This window comes from Ictidomys tridecemlineatus, unplaced genomic scaffold, assembly GCF_052094955.1.
Source record: "Ictidomys tridecemlineatus isolate mIctTri1 unplaced genomic scaffold, mIctTri1.hap1 Scaffold_61, whole genome shotgun sequence".
NCBI lineage: Eukaryota > Metazoa > Chordata > Mammalia > Rodentia > Sciuridae > Ictidomys > Ictidomys tridecemlineatus.
Window position 1 is genome coordinate 68,312 of NW_027524175.1, and position 14,641 is coordinate 82,952.

The 14,641-nt window shown below is 38.2% G+C and overlaps 1 pseudogene across 1 annotated transcript in view; it reads left to right on the plus strand.

Annotated features, from left to right (window-relative positions):
• LOC144374199 (transport and Golgi organization protein 1 homolog) overlaps positions 1-14,641 on the plus strand; it is a 130,894-nt pseudogene that overhangs the window by 45,097 nt on the left and 71,156 nt on the right. The window contains exon 22 of the transcript XR_013433664.1: positions 1,304-1,469. The product of XR_013433664.1 is annotated as a transport and Golgi organization protein 1 homolog (transcript). The remainder of the gene's footprint in view (positions 1-1,303; positions 1,470-14,641) is intronic.

Here is a 14,641-nt window from a genome sequence, read left to right on the forward strand (position 1 = left end):
TGAACACTTATTGAATGCGTACTGTGTGCTAAGCATTGTGTGTCGTGCACTTTTTCCAGTTGTTTTAGAAGAAGAATAACAAAAAAATGAGATAGACGTTGTCTTTACCTCCATCTTAAGAAATTTTCCAAACATCAGATTCATGACTCTAATCCGAGCACTCTTTAACTTCCAACTACATGCTCTTAGTTACTATAATAAAGTGGTTTTCATTTAAAAAATGGGTAGTTCCTTAAAGACATGTTGTGAGTGAGCAGTAGCGAGGGAAGCCAGGAGACATAGTCCAAGGAGTGGAAGAGGGAAGGGTCCCAGTATGGACTGAGCCTCATCATAAATACTTGGCTTTCTTTTGTTTTGGGTACTAAATGCCAAAGCCATTTGGCTTGGTTATATATATGTACACCAAAGTTAAATATAAATATGACAGGTATGGTTTTGCTTAGTTTTTGTCATAGTTTTCATCTCAGGTATTTTCAAGCTAAAGTTTCCAAGTTACAGAATAGGCAATCTAGAGATAATTAACCAAATCTAAAAGGGCAAAATGAAAATGAAGTCCCATGATGTGGATCCCAATTGGTTCAGAATTCCTAAGAGATAGTACTTAGGGAGGTGGAGAGTTGCAAGTAGCAAATGAAAGCCAGGTAACACTATCTAAGATTCTGGTTCCTGTAGCCATAGGAAGTAGGCTGAGTATATCCCCTAGGGGGAGCAAGAGGGCAGGATGGGGAGTGCCGCAGGATTATCCAGGGAGACTGAAATTGAGAAAGGGCTTTTGGGTCTGGTGATCAGGGTGGTTATGGTTTTGCCAAAGTGGGTCTCATAAACCACTGTAGTATCAAAGCGGCTTGGCAAGGACAGGTGGCAGCTCATGGTGAGATGAGGTATTCAGTGGCACCTTCTCTTTATAAGAGTTTGGCAGTGGGAGAGGTAAGAAGGTAGCCAACAGGTTCTCTGAGTTCTCTCAGGACTGCTGGAAGTGCCTGTAAAAAATGCTGGTGAGAAGTGCTATAGAAGATGCTGGAATCATTTTATCTGCCCCCACTCCTCAAAAAAATTGGAGGCCCAAATTTTTTTTGGTATTGTAAATAATTGTCAAAGTCAACATCTCTGATCATCATTTATCACCTCTCTGCTTATTCCTCATCCAACTTCAAAACAGCCTGGCAGGTGTCATTTGTGATGGAAGAGAAGAAAGTCCATCAGGGAAAGAATTACCTGGTATCATTTAGACACTTAGCAAGTCACACATCCTCATCTGTGTTTTCATGAGAACTAACTGGGTCTCTCGTTTTCTTCATTCAAGTTGAGTGACATACTGAAATTTGGCTTGGATAAACTGCTGTCCTCTGAGGGGAGCACCCTGGAGAAGGGAGACCTGGAGTCCATCCTGGGAGAGACAGAGAATAGCCAGTGGGCCTCTGATGCCCTGCCTGCAGCTGGAGGAGGGATCAGAGAGCAGGAGGAAGGAAGTGAGTTGGGGTTAGGTGAGCCAGTGTCCATCACCTCAAGGTAGGGTGTGAGTGAGATGCGTCCCCACGGGAAGTCTGGGACCTTTCTTTCCTACCCAGCCCTGTAGTCATCTGATGACATTCTTAAGGCTTCCTGGTCCAAGAACTGCCAGAGTAATCCTTGTTCCCTTGAAGCTGGACTTTGAATCCAAGTGATGGTATTAATGTTTATGGTCCTGTCAGTCTCAAGGATTAAATTTGAACCTTTTCTCCCTTGACACAGACATCTTCTCTGGAGTTTATTTGGTAAACCTCCTATCTTTATGATGGTGCTTTGCACAGTGATTCCTCTTCTCAATAGTAGAATGTTTTTTAAATTGCAACTGATATTTATGGACATTTATTGTGTTCATCAACAGTACTGACTATGTCATGTGCTTTAGGTCGTTTAAGACCCATGAGGTGGGGGGCTGGGGTGGTGGCTCAGCGGTAGAGCACTCACCTCGCACGTGCAAGGGCCTGGGTTCAATCCTCAGCACCACATAAAAACAAAAGTAAAAATAAAGGCATTGTGTCCAACTTCAACTAAAAAAATACATATTAAAAAAAAAAGACCCATGAGGTGTAGGAGATCATTTTGTCTTCCTTTTTCTTTTTTCTCAAATTTGGTGTCCCCCCCTTCTCTCTCTCTCTCTCTCTCTCTCTCTCATATATATATATATATAATTTAGTTGTAGATAGACAGCATGCCCTTATTTTATTTTTTTAATGTGGTGGCTAAGGATCGAGCCCAGTGCCTCACACATGCTGAGTAAGCACTCTGCCACTGAACTACAACCCTAGCCCCAATATTTATCTTTTTGTCCATTTTCTGTTCTGAAATATTTGAATTTCAGACTTGAAAGGGTTTTTTTTTTTGTTTCTCATGATTATTTTTAAAATGACTGTTCTCCTGTATCAGCAAGAGGGAGTCAGTATGGGCTGGTGTGAGAGGGTTTTACGGACCTTTTAAAACATTTTTATTCATATATGACAGCAGAAAGCATTATAATTCTTATACATATAGAGCACAATTTTTCATATCTCTGATTGTATACACAGTATATTCACACCCAGTTCCTGTATTCATACCTGTACTTTGGATAATAATTATCACATTCCACCATCATTAATAACCTCATGCCTCCTCCCTTCCCCTCCAACCCCTCTGCCCTATCTAGAGCTTGTTGTTCCTCCCATCTCCCACTCTCTATCCCACTATAAATCAGCCTCCTTATATCAAAGAAAACATTCAGCATTTGGTTTTTTGGGATTGGCTAACTTAGCATTATCTTTTCTAACTCCATCCATTTACCTGCAAATGCCATGATTTTATTTTCTTCTATTGCTGAGTAATATTCCATTGTATGTGTGTGTGTGTGTGTGTGTATGTGTGTGTATACACACATACACACACACACACACACACACCCCACAGTTTTTAATCCATTCATCTATTGAAGGGCATCTAGGTTGGTCCCAGAGTTTAGCTATTGTGAATTGTGCTGCTGTAAACATTGATGCATCTGTGTCCTGTAGTATACTGTTTTTAAGTCCTTTGGATATAGATTGAGGAGATGGACAGCTGGGTCAGACGGTGGTTCCATTCTCAATTTTCCAAGGAATCTCCATACTGCTTTCCATATTGGCTGCACCAATTTGCAGTCCTATCAGCAGTGTATGAGTGTGCCTTTTTCTCCCACATCCTCGCCAACACTTATTGTGGTTTGTATCCATAATAGCTGCCATTCTGACGAGTGAGATGAAATCTTAGAGTGGTTTTGATTTGCACTTCTCTAATAGCTAGTAATGATGAACATTTTTCATGTATTTGTTGACTGATTGTATATTATCTTCTGAGAAGTGTCTGTTCAGGTCCTTGGCCCATTTATTGATTGGGTTATTTTTTTTTTTGGTGTTTAGCTTTTGAGGTTCTTTATATACCCTAGAGATTAGTGCTATATCTGATGTGTGAGGGGTAAAGATTTGCTCCCAAGATGTAGGCTTTCTATTCACCTCACAGATTTGTTTCTTTTGCTGAGAAGAAAGAAACTTTTTAGTTTGAGTCCATCCCATTTATTGATTCTTGATTTTAATTCTGGCACCAAAAGAGTCTTATTAAGGAAGTTGGAGCCTAATCCCACATGATGGAGATTAGGGTCTACTTTTTCTTCTATTAAACACAGAGTCTCTGGTTTTATTCCCAGGTCCTTGATACATTTTGACTCGAGTTTTGTGCATGGTGAGAGATAGGGGTTTAATTTCATTTTGTTGCATATGGATTTCCAGTTCTCCCAGCACCATTTGTTGAAGATGCAATCTTTTCTCTAGTGCATGTTTTTGGTACCTTTGTCTAATATAAGATAGTTGTAGTTTTGTGGGTTAGTCTCTGTATCCTCTGTTCTGTGCCATTGGTCTACCAGTCTGTTTTGGTGCCAATACCATGCTGTTTTTGTTACTGTTGCTCTGTAGTATAGTTTAAGGTCTGATATAGTGATGCCCCCTGCTTCACTCTTCTTGCTAAGGATTGCTTTAGCTATTCTGGGTCTCTTATTTTTCCAGATGAATTTCATGATTGTTTTTCTATTTCTATGAGGAATGTCATTGGGATTTTGATTGGAATTGCATTAAATCTGTATAGCGCTTTTGGAAGTATGGTCATTTTGATAATATTAATTCTGCCTATCCAAGAGCAAGGTAGATCTTTCTATCTTCTAAGGTCTTTTTTTGATTTCTTTCTTTAAGGTTCTGTAATTTTCATTATATAGATTTTTCACCCTTACTGAGATTCTTAATTCAAGAGTTCCTTCTAGCCTGGCACAGTGGTGCACACCTGTAATCCCGGTGACTCCAGAAGCTGAGGATCATGAGTTCAAAGCCAGCCTCAGCAAAAGCGAGGCACTCAGTGAGAACCTGTCTCTATTAAATACAAAATAGGGCTGGGGATGTGGCTCAGTGGTTCATGCCCCTGAGTTCAATTCCCAGTACCTCCCTCCCCACCCCATCCCACCCACCACAAAAAAGAGTTCTTTCTCTCATCAATACAGAGAAGCACAGTGGCTTCAGTAGGGTGCTTCCTTTACTGGTAGGGAAAGGGCTGGGTGAGGCTTTTGGTTTTGTCCTTCTGAATTTTCTCCCATTGCTTCTCTCTTTCTCCCTGCCATAGACTGTCGAAGGCTGTCTGCATTACCCCTTTCTCACCCGAGGGCAGAGCGTCCCTAGATGTCTGACTGCGTCTCCTTCCAGCCCTTCCTTTGAATTCCTAAGCAGCCACTGCTCTGAACTACCAATCTCAGTCATCCTGGGGTGACCTCATTCTGGAGGATGAACTTCATCTGTCTGGCACTCCTGGAGCCCCACTGTCCTGCTCCTGTGCAGTCTCTGTCTGCCTCCCCAGACCAGTGAGGGCTTCAGAGCTCAGCTGGTTTGGGATGTTCATTCTCTGTTTACCTCAAGTGGAAGTTTATAGTAGTTCCCGACTCCTAATTTTGTGGTAGGCTTAGATTAGGGGTGGTTTCATTATCCTTGTTGACTGGTGTGGTTTTTATGGAATATATGGAGAATTCAAAATCTAGGCAATTGGCATTATTTTACAGAACACAGTTCTTGGACTTTTCTTGTGTTTTATCTTTAAAATTTGTTATGATACTATCACATTTATATTCTTCAAGAACTCTTTCTTGTTCTCAGCTTGTTGTTTTAATCGTATCCTATTCCCATTTCAAGGATATAATATCCTCCCCGAGGACATTTATTATAGCTTTTTAAAATATATCTCAGGGAGGATATTTATTATATCTTTTCAGAAAGTGTTACCCTGCCCACTGTATTATCTCTTTTTCCTCTATTTGCTTTTCCTTCTTCCTCCTCTTTTTAAAAGTTTTGTTTTGGAGTCTCTCGTTCTTGTTAGCAGTTTATCTGAAACATCTGGTGTCCTCTGATCATCCCAAAGCTGACAGGCAGCTCTGTTGTGAACAGGTGGGTGGCCTTTGGGCCTCATGCCAACAGCACTGGTTGGCAAGCCAGCTCTTGCACTGGGGGAGTCAGATTTGAAGATTTCACTGGACAACTCATTGTATCCTAAGACGAGTCCTATACCATTACAGTGAAATTGGTGGTTTAAATTGGAAAGACAGGGAGCTGAGGGCACATGGTGCTCTTGGTGTTTGGTGTGCTGATCCTCTCAGTTCCTCCATACTGTGGTGCCTGTGCTTGTGCATCTGAGTTTTTGGAGGACTGAAAGGGTTTCAGTTCCTGCAGTCAGCCCCAGCTAGATACCAGTGTTTTGGTTCCACAGCTCTTTTGAATCTGTTGTCCTCTTCTTATGCACTTTTTATCTTCCAAAGAATTTGTGCACTGTTTCATCTACCATTGCCTCATATATCTTTTTAGAAATCTGTGTATTGTCCTTTAGCTGTTTCAGGTGAGAGAAAAAATAGATGTGTGTGGTCATATTTTTAAGTTGTATTTGGTTACCTTAGTACCAAGTTTCCACCCTTTTCTGTACTCATCTAGATTGACTTTATTTACTAGAACAAAATAAAATTGCAGTGTTTTCAGAAAGATAATTATGTATCTCAGTCTACCTACAAAAAAGTTACATTTTTGCAGACAGTTTAACTGTTGGATTCTCTACTTGGATAAAAATTTGGAATGTTGTCTTCGATGACTGTCTTGATTCTCTTTGTGGTAGATGGTTCCTCTGGCAGGACCCAGATGAGGGTCTAGACCTGTGGGCTCCAGCTGCCTCTTCGAAACAGAGTGAAGACATAAAGCATGGTTAAAAATAACAAATGAATATGAAAGAGGAGTAGTTAGAGCAGCCCATTCACAATTAAGTATAAAGTAAGGTTGCTTTATCTTTAATGCCAAGTTTTTTAAAAAGCACAGTTATATGGTAAGCTGAGCATTCCCAGAAACCTGCCTTGGGAGCATACGCAAAACCTAGCCCCGCCCAACTCCTCCTTTGAAGGTGGAAATGGAGTTGCCCTCCCCTTGAGCCGGTACTGGTTAATGGAAGTGAACCAGGAACTGAAAATAGGCTACTGCCTTCCCATTTGTTTGGCCAGCGATTTACATCATTCTGTCTCATCCAGAAGGTGTAAGATTTCCATTGCAAATAGAGATTGTGGAGAGGGGTCAGCAGCTGGACTAGGGGAGTAAGATGTTACTTTTCCTGGTGGTCCTTTGGATTTTGCTTTGCTTTCCAACGCCCTGTGCAAACGGAAGCATGGCTGATGGTTCTTAGGAGAAAAATACATGAATAGTCTTTTAATTGGTTCCTTGATCATTCTTTTCTCTTTTATTACAATTTTAACTTTTAAGTGACTCGGCTGCCTTCTCTACTATTTGGTCATGAATTTCTTTTTTTCCTTCTCAACAAGGATTGTTCTGGGGACCCAAGTGCTGTCAGCTTTTATAAGGAATGTTGATTACTTTATATGAAATAGGATGGAAGGAGGTTGATTAAACCCTGTGAAATGAGAGACAGTTGGGGAATTCTGGGAAAGATGGCAATGGACAAAGATTAGTGGGATCACAATGTACTTCTACAATATTTGTGAGAGGGATGTGTGAGATAAGGATCAGATTTTTTTTAATAGCATCAGGTATCAACCAGCACTAATGAGTGAAAGCTAAAGGGAGGCAGCTTGAAAGTCTTTGCAAGAAAGGATTTTGTTCATAACTATAACTTCACAAATAATGACTCTCCCAGGATTCTCTGAATTTCCCCTCTGAGAGTGGACCATTTGAGTAGAACCAGAGTATCAAAGAAGAAATTTTAAAGTCTAGTAAAAATTTATATGTGGATTTTTCAAAATGCTACAAATAGTTGATTCTTTGCTGTCTTTAAACAATATACAGTAATCACAAGAAAAGTTCCTTCTGTTCTTTGTGTCATTAGTTCTTGGCCTCACTCAAACCTAAGTGATGATGTGGAGGAAGAGAGCACACAAGATAACATGGCTATTAGCTTCCAGTTTAGAGGCTTGTCCTGGCGAACATTTCTTCTCTTTTCATGAGGTATAAAAATATAACCAAAACCCATCAGGACACATTTTATATGGCTAAAAATTTATGCTTTCATGAAAATAGGAAAGAGTATTTCTGATTTTTCTTAAAGTTTTCAAATACATCTAAATAGTAGATAGAAAAGACAGTGGAATGAGATTACCATCATTACCCTAAGTACACATATAAAGACACAACTAGGGGTTGGGGATGTGGCTCAAGCAGTAGCGCGCTTGCCTGGCATGCATGCAGCCCGGGTTCGATGCTCAGCACCACATACAAAAAAAGATGTTGTGTCCGCCGAGAACTAAAAAATAAATATTTAAAAATCTCTCTCTCCCCTCCCTCCCTCCCTCCCTCCCTCTCTCTCTCTCTCTCTTAAAAAAAGACACAACTGATGTGACTCTGTATACAACCAGAGATATGAAAAACTGTGTACCATATGTGTAATATGAATTATAATGCATTCTGCTGTCATATATAACAAATTAGAATTAAAATAAATAAATTTTTAAAAAAGATTTAAAAAAGTGGGAAAATCAGAAACTAATATCATTCCATGCTGTACATATCACTTCCCTTTCTCAAGTACAATCTGGCACAAAATGTGTTGAGAAGAGATTCCCCTCCAAAAAAAAATCCACTGGGGCTGGGGATATAGCTTAGTTGGAAGAGTACTTGCCTCACACGCACAAGGCTCTGGGTTCAATCCCCAGCACCACCAAAAAAAAAACAAAATCTGATATTACATCCAATGGTATGAACAAGATTTAAAAAGCCACATAACCATACTGAGAGCACAAAGCACACAAAAGGCTTTCTAGATTCCAATCTAGAAAAAAAAAAAACATATCCCAAGGAAGGAGAACAATGTTCTTGCAATTACTTTTCTCTAAGGAGTGTCTTAGTATGGTGATGAATGACCTTTTTTAACCCCCAGCACTGAGGATTGAACTGAGGAGTCCTCTACCACTGAGCTACGTCTGCAGTCATTAATGTTTGTTTTGTTTTTATTTTTCTTGAGACAGAGTCTCACCAAGTTGCCCAGGCTCTCCTCAAACTTACCATTCTCCTACTTGTCAACCTCCTGAGTAGCTAGGATTATAGGCATGCACTATTGTACTGGCTACAAATTATGTTTTTAAATCAGGAAATTGTCATTTAGAGAATATTATTCCCATAAGTTCTTTCTATATAAATTATTATAGAGCAAGCTTCACACAACCAATTGAAGAGACATTATTGTTAATAGATTATCCTATATTGTAGTTAATCGTATGGAAAAGAAACAATGTAGCAAAAATGAAATCATAAAAACAAAGACATTTCACATAGTAATGTAGATTAAAATGTCATACAACTATAAATTCCCCCAAAATGCGTGGACCAAGATCCTACCCAAGATTGAGACTTGAGGAAGGACTGACTGTATCCTTTAAAGGCACAAACTGATTTTTTCTTCTCTGTGGTACCCTGTACCACACTGTAAAGAAGCCCAGGCTATCTTGCTGGAGGGAGAGTCCATTTGAAGAAAGCCCCTGACATATGAAAGACCACATGGAAAGGGAGACTACAGAAAGCCAACAGTCAGCACCTTAGTTCCGGACATACAAAGCCATCTCAGACCTTGTAGTCTAAATCAGGCGTATGCTGTATGGGTGAGCCTAGGTGACACTGGAGCAGAACCTTGGTTAAAGTCTTGACTTACAAAAGTATGAGAAATAAAATGGTTGTTTGTTTAGTAGTGGGGATTGAATTCAGAGGCTCTCGACCACTGAGCCACATCCCTAGCCCTATTTTGTATTTTATTTAGAGACAGGGTGTCACTGAGTTGCTTAGTGCCTCGCCATTACTGAAGCTGGCTTTGAACTCTCGATCCTCCAACCTCAGCCTCCTGAGCCACTGGAATTACAGGTGTGCACCACCACTCCCGGCAAATGGTTATTTTTTAAAGCCACTAAATTTTGGAATTTTTAAAAATATAACAATAGATAACTAAAACACTGTTTATTGATGATTTGTAGGGCTTTTATTTAATGACCAGTTTTATTAAAGAATACCCCATTTATTTCTACTGTGATCAGCAAACAAACTGAAATTCAATATTTAAAATTTTTTGCCAGGAATATAACCTATCTTGCAAATTTCCATGAGGACTAGAAAAGAATATATATTCTGGAGTTGTTGGGCATTGTCAGTCAATGTCAATAAGGTTAAGGTGGTTGATAGTTTTGTTCAGACTCTTGTGTATCATTAGTGATTTTTTTATAGTGTTACTATCAGTTGTTAAAAGGGTGTTAAAAATTCAAAGTATAGATTTGTCTCTTCAGTTTTGTCAGCTTTCATATATTTGGGGCATATAAATGTTTGGTTGTATGGTGTCATGTTTCTGTGTTCTTAAAAACACATTATGGTATTATGAAATGTCTTTCTTATCTCTTATAAAACTCTTTATCTTGAATTAAATTCATCTGATGTTAGTATAGCCTCTGCATTCTTCTAGGCTTACTATTCATGATGTATTTTTATCTATTTCTTGTTTTCGTTCTATTCATATTTTTATTTAATGTAATTAAATAAAATTACATTAAATAAAAATTAAATTTTTTTAATTTATCCATTAGCTTTTAGCTTTATTGCTTTTCATTATTGTTTTAGCAATGTTTCCAGGAATTATGAAATGCATTCTTTAATTTATCACAGTTTTCATAATTTAAATTGTGTTACTTTCTCACATCTCCCCAAGTCCTTTGTGCTTTGTTGTCATACATATTACAGCTGTATACCCTATGTTTTTTACCATAGTCATGTTTCCAAGAAATTAAAAGAATAAATATGTATACATATTGACTTTTATATTTACCTACATTTTAGTATTTCTAGTACTTTTCATTTCTGTTTATGGTGCATTGTCTTTAAAAATATCTACCCCAAATTCTCCACATTCCTGTATCATGTTGCTTCTCTCATTATGAAGTAATATCTATTTTCCCACCCGCTGAGTCTGGGCTGGTCTTTTGTCTTGTTTTAATGAACAAAATATATTTTTGGTGAAAGTGATGCCATGCCAATCCTAGACCTAACACCTTGGGAAGGTGTATACCTTCTACTTTTATCCTCTAGAAATCTAATCAACAAATAAAAAATTTTAGAATGACTGAATGACTAAAAGCATTTGAGGAGATAAGCCTTACCCAACCAGTTGAGCTAGCAGACATGTAAACAAAGCTATTTTGTCAGTTCTACCTTTGGTTAAACAATCCCTGCTAAAGGAAACCACATAAGCACTAGTAAATACCTAGAGCAAAGGACCCATCAGGTTATGTAAAGCCAAATCATAGAATAAGGAGAAATAACAAAGAATTTTTATTTTAAACCATTAAGTTTATTACACAGTGAACTAAAACACACAGTGCATCTGTTTCTACCTGATGGATCATCTCCTTTTATCCTGAAGAGGTTCTTTTAGCATTGTTAATAGTAGAGATCTATTGATGTTGAATTTTCTTACTTTTTATTTATTTGAAAATGTCTATTCTGCTTTCAGTTTTGAAGAGTATTTATCCTGGATTAGCAGTTTTTGTCTTCTAGCACCTTAAACCTTTCCGTTAACTTTAATCTCTCATTTCTGATAAGAAGTCAGCTATCATTTTAGTCATTTTTACCTATGTGTAACACACCACTTTTTTCTAATTGCCTTCAAGACCTTTTTCTTCCTAATTGATTATTTACAGTTGACTCTGATGCATCTAGATGTGATTTGCTTTGTAACTAACTTTAGTATTCACTGAGTTTCCTAAATCTGTTAACATCTTTTTTGTTAATTTGAGATAATTTTAGCCATCATTGTCTTAAATATTTTTTCTGTACAATTTATGCCTCTATTCTTCTAGAAATCTAATTATATGTATGTTAGGTCACTTTGTCCTGATAGTAACCAAGTCTCTATTTTTTTCTTTCTGATTTTTAGACCAGATAATTTTTATTGGTCTATCTCCAAGTTAACTTTTTGCTGTTTTTGCACTATATAATCTGATGATAGATTTGTTTCATGAATTTTTCATTTCAAATACTATACTCTTTATTTCTTTTAAAAGAAATTTTTCATTTATATGTTGACACCCATATCTACTTATTCATTATGATTAAGCTTTTCTTTAATTCTTTGAAATTAGTTATAAAAACATTATAAATTTTTTTTCTGCTAATCCTAACATCTGGGTCAGCTCACGGAACTTTTTTTATATGTGACATTTTCTCTCGTGGTTCTCTGCCGAAGTCTGGCTTGGCACAAATCAGGAGCCACTTGTCAAAAAGAAACTAACTTTATTTTTAGAACTACAAACGCCAAACAAAACAGCTCCAGGGAAAAACCCTCAGAGCCCAACTGCCACCACCGGCTTCCACAAGCCTCTCTCCCCCACACCAGCCTTTTCCTCCCCCAATCCTCCTCCTCTTGAGGCCGATTGGCTGGGTTGCGTGGGCAGAGCCAAAGAAGTCACCCAATGAGCAGCTCCGTGGAGGAGCCAATCAGCTAGATGTTGCTGGGGCAGCTGTGAGCCAATCATCAGCTGGCAGTCTGAAGGGCAGGGAAACAGCCCAATGAACATCACCACAGAGGAGCCAATCAGCTAGATGTTGCTGGGGCAGTCTGAAGCTTGCTGGCAGCTGGAAGTTTGCTGGGGCCCCTTTGGCTGTGGCTCTCAACATCTCCCCCTCTCTGTTTAAACAACAAGCATGTGGCTTATGGACCGTGCCTGCCTTAGGTTGTCCAATACATATGGTCCTTACCCGTCTTCGGATGAGCTGACCTCAGGGCGTCAGCCTCCTGTCTTAGGTTGGTACCATTGTAATTGGATCTTACCCGTCATTGACTACCGGTCCAGTACAGCCACACCTGTGGAGAGGTCTCAGCGGGGGGGGGGGGGGGGTGAGGTTCTTTGCCTCACCTCTGTTGACCCCCAAATTTTAGCTGAATGATCATGACAAGCAGAAGGGAGGAAGATATACCAAGTCAATTGACGGTTCTGTAAGCAGTTCAGTGTAAGTTCTGTAAGCAGTTCAGTGATGGCTATTGCAGAAACTGTAGATTAGTTTTATCTTTGTCTTCACCGGCACAGGGATGAAGATAGGAATTCTGGCAATAATGACTAAAGAAAAAATTAGGTAACATTCCAGAAGACACTAAAAGAAAACAATTTTCTTAACAATTTATATTATCTTCATCGGCACTGGGATGAAGATAGAAATTCTGGCAATAATGGCTAAAGAAAAAATTAGGTAACATTCCAGAAGGCACTAAAAGAAAACAATTTTCTTAAAAGAAAACAATTTTCTTAACAATTTATATTATCTTCATCGGCACTGGGATGAAGATAGAAATTCTGGCAATAATGGCTAAAGAAAAAATTAGGTAACATTCCAGAAGACACTAAAAGAAAACAATTTTCTTAACAATTTACATTATAGTGAAGAGAATTACTAAATATAATGAAAACTAAAGGTGAGAGTAAACAAACAGATCTGTTAACCTCCTTTTTTGTTTACATATTAAAACAATTCTTAACAGTTATTTACCCAATTTAAATTAAACCATTTAAATCACGTGAATAAAAAAAAAAAAAATATTTGGATCCATCTTTTCATGAGCGCTCATCATATATGATATAAGGAAATACGTACATTGGACATACATAAATTCAAACATATAACACAAAACACAAGTGTGCACACATAATATAATACATACAACACATAACATAATAGTAAAGGCCTTATAACTTTTTACAGGTAAAATCTCTATTGCAATGTTTAAAAACTCTATAGTCAAAAAAAAAAAAAAATAGAACTGATCAGCAAAACATTAACCTAGGTCTGTATGAGCTCAAAAAAATAAAATAGAACTTCATGATATGGGAAAGGGCAATAATAAAATAGATATTGAAAAAAGCATCCTGGTTCTGTCGCAGATGTAAGGATAGCCAAATTGGAGTTTTGGATATCAGCTATTATGGATTTGAGCTAAATCATCTTCTTTTTGGTCTGTAGAAATCGCTTTAGTTAATCTCTCTGGAATCCAAATCGGCTGCTGTTCTCTCTGTGGAAACACAAAAACAGACCCCCGACTCCAGACAATCACTGGGTCAGGATTTTAGTTAATCTCTCCGGAATCCAAATCAGCTGCTGTTCTCCCTGTGGAAACACACAAACAGGCCCCCGACTCCAGACAATCACTGGGTCAGAACCTTGGTTAATCTCTCTGAAATCCAAATCGGCTGCTGTTCTGGGTCAGAACCTTGGTTAATCTCTCTGGAATCCAAATCGGCTGCTGTTCTTCCTGTGGAAACACACAAACAGACCCCCGATTCCAGACAATTACTGGGTCAGGACCTTTCCATTGTCCTGTTAGAATATCTTTCCAAAGTACCTTGGGCTTATGTACATTTTTTGGACACATATGCCTTTCTGCAGCACTAAGTCCTGATGAATCCAAATTTAAAAAGTTTAGAGTAAAAAGCGTTATTTTAAGTTTATCTTTGGGGAATATATACCCCTTCCCAATTCCATCTTTTTGCTTTAATAAGTACATTTTAATAGTTTGATGAGCTCTTTCAACTATGCCTTGACCCTGTGGATTGTATGGGATTCCTGTTATATGAGTAATGCCAAATGATGAGCAAAATTGTTTAAAAGAAGTAGACGTATAACCAGGGGCATTATCTGTTTTTAACTGTTTTGGAATGCCCACAGTGGCAAAATTTTGTAAGCAATGAGCTATAACATCTTTAGTTTTTTCGCCGGCATGAAGGGAGCCCATCAAAAATCCAGAAGAAGTATCAATTGTAACATGCAAATATTTTAATTTTCCAAATTCTGGCAAGTGTGTGACGTCCATCTGCCAAATATGGTTAGGCATCAATCCTCTAGGATTGACTCCAAGATTAACTTGTGGTAAAAAGGTCACACAATTTTGACATTGTTTTATTATTTGTCTAGCTTGTTCCTTAGTTATTTTAAAACGCTTTTGTAAAGTATTAGCATTGACATGGAATCTTTCATGAAAATTTATAGCTTCTTCTAGTACAGAGAAAATATGTATGTCACGTGTAGTTTTATCTGCTAAATCATTGCCTAAACTAAGG